Below are 3,280 nucleotides of genomic sequence, written 5' to 3'. Positions count from 1 at the left end.
TTTTTGGTCAGAAAATTTTATTCTCAAAACACTACTCATCAGATAGCTTTGGTTGACATGTTCCTAGGGATGATCCGATGTGATATATTCAAAGTATGATGAAATCTTCAATTGTGTATTTTTGCAGCTTATTTTAGCCACTTTTTTCTGGCCACTGCATTGAGCTATCAAAGATTTCCTCCTTCTTCATCAACATGTGTCAAAAATAGTTATTCTTTACATAAACACAGCGGAGCTATATCGGCCGCTAGGTCGCTTGTTAAATTAAGCCTTAAATGATCATAGATTTTGTTTTCTAGCAAAATTGTTATTCGTGTTTGGATAAATAGACATATCTTTATCAATGCATGTTGAATACTTGAGCATTTGTGCGTTTCTTATGTTCGGTTAAAAACCTGTGCATTTTAAGCTATTCAGCAAAGAATCTGTACATGCCACTTCAGGCATATTTAATTTATGCAAATTAGTATTCAAATTATGGTCATTTATGTTTAATAATTTGTTTTTTATGAAGTTGTAAGATAAATATGCACGTAAGACCAGAGTTTTACCATTTAAAGACTATTTGTATTTCTCCTTCTTGAAATTAGTGATAATTTGGCGGCCATTTTGCTTATGCTAATTCTCTCAAATTGCTCAAGGCTGACAGAGGGCCAGTAACTAAATGTTTCACTTTGATGATCTCGACAACCAAAATCCGTTTCAAAAAAAACTTCAGACCCTAAAACAAGGTTGAGCAAAAAATAGTGACTTGGCTGCCTGTATATATGAAACTCTTTGAAAATGGCCGTTAGTGGATTTCCCGCCAACACAAAATGAAACAGAATCGTGACTATATTGAATGCCTGCTTCGTTGCTTGTTGATCAGAACCGCTTTCTTGATGACGCACTTCATCTCCACGTTTGATAGTCATTGTATCAGTAGCTTGACAGGAGATTGACGTCAGATCGTTCATATGTCATCATTCGGGTTGAGTCTTAAAATCACCTTAAATCTTACCCGCCAGAAATGTCAAACTTAATCTGCAAGTAAAATTCAACGGCCAAACTTAACCTTAAAGAGTCATTTGAAAAGAGGACGAGGGGAATCACCGTGAGATATTCCATTGGAACCCCGATAATATTTTGGTATGTCAGGTTAGGCAGGTTAGAATATGTGTTACATGTAGCCGATGTTCACGCATTAAAGACATATCCGACAGAGATATATATATATATATATATATATATATATATAAGATATCCCAGTCTGATATTCGAACTTACTTACTTAATTCATTCTATACTTTCTGTGGATAAGAGATTCTCCCCTTTAGGTTTGTAAGCGAGGTCATATTGAACCACTATAACTTCCCTAAAATGGTATTCTTCATAACTCCCAAAGATTACATTCGTGATTTAAATAAGTCCCTTATTCCTGAGGCATTATTTTATTAATTATTGCTGTATGTACTAGAAAGCACGAATTTCAATTTTTATTTGAGTAGACAAACTACAGCCCCCCATATATATATATATATATATATATATATATATATATATATATATATATATATATATATATATATATATATATATATATATATATATATATATATATATATATATATATATATATATATCAGTGTCTGGAAACTGGCCAAAATATTTGCCAGACATCAGGACTGGTAACTTTCAAAACTTGCCTGTCCTGCCAGAAAGTTGCCTGTCCTGAATTTTTGACAAATCCATTCATTCAAAAAACACAAAACCATTATGTACTTCAAACTGTAAACAACTTTATTTTCAACATGAGTATTAACTATGATCTTACAAACAAACTGTTCTGAATTCCACTGTTTGAAATGAATTCTAATCCGGACTTGAATACAAAATTTCTACAATAACAATGCTGATAACACTCTGATTAATTAATTAGTTAATTCAAACACACTTTGCCCATATCGCTCAAACAGTTAAAAGGTTTCACGATAGCGGTTTTAACAACGGGGAAACATTTTTTTTAAATTTGTCTCCATTTTATGCCACTTTATCGTATAAAACCAAGATGCAATCTGTCATCGAATTGGTACTACAATCAACCAAACTGAAAAGATTGCTGAGCAATACAGAAAACATCATCTGGCAAAGAAAATCAAAAACTGAGAGAGCTGCCATATAAGTAATCAAAGTTGGCGGCATGAATTAAATAAACCAATACTCTCCTCAGACCAAACCGATTTCAAAGGCCGTTTACAGCAAATATTGTTAACGAAACCATGAAACCTGGGAATGGCTAAACACAGAGAAACAAGATTTATTTCTCGAAGCAGCCCTTCACAACATGCTTTTCAAACACCGGAAAGCAGGCACCAATATCGACCCGAAATCTATTACAAAGTCCACGAAAAATTGACACAAAACTAAAAGTTCGGATAATCGATTTAAATGCCTAAAACAAACTAATCGTTGACAGATTAGTACAACATTTACTGTTAACATAACGAGCACTAGCAACGCTCATAATATGCCCTAAAACAAAAATCCTTATAAGCGTCCAGAAACTCCGGTCGATACTGGGTCATGTTAAATATAATATGACACCACACACAGGATCGCTCACTATAGAGTCAGTCAATAGTGGCTAACTCTCTCAATAGTCCGGGGTCAATTGTCATTCCGTGTGTTTTGAGTGAAGATTTTTGCCAACCTAGCTCATCGATTTACTTAATGGCCAAGTTTTACAAAAAAAATTGTTGGCATTTTTTCTGACAACTCTGAAGGTCATTTCAAGGTCATTTCCTTAAAATCGACAAAATTTTTTTTTTTAGCTAAAAAAAGATTTTATGGCCAGTTTGCAACCATATTACCTTGGAAACATGCATTTTGATGTGAATTATTCCTTACAATCATTAACATTGAGGTTTTTTGAAAAAAAACCCGGTTATTGTATTAAAAATATATAGAACTACTTTACCAAAGGTCAATTGAAGGTCAGTATGAAATTTCTTTCTAATTTTCGTAGAAATGCCTTCCATATCTTAAAACATCACAATGATTATCTTGTATACAATTTCAGATTCATAAAACTTATACAACATTCTCAGGAAGTCAGATGTCTAACATTTCCTGTCAAAGGTCAATGACTTTTAATGCCATAATCTCTAATCTGAAGAAAGTTTTGTTATAAAAGTAATACGATCACACAGCAACTTCAAAACTTTGATAACTCTGCATGAGTGACTTTCAAAAAAACAGAAGATTTTCATGCTTAAGTTGTTAATCATTATCAAAATCATCA

Source organism: Ptychodera flava, chromosome 8 (assembly GCF_041260155.1).
Source record: "Ptychodera flava strain L36383 chromosome 8, AS_Pfla_20210202, whole genome shotgun sequence".
NCBI lineage: Eukaryota > Metazoa > Hemichordata > Enteropneusta > Ptychoderidae > Ptychodera > Ptychodera flava.
Note: the sequence above shows the minus strand (reverse complement) of the source record.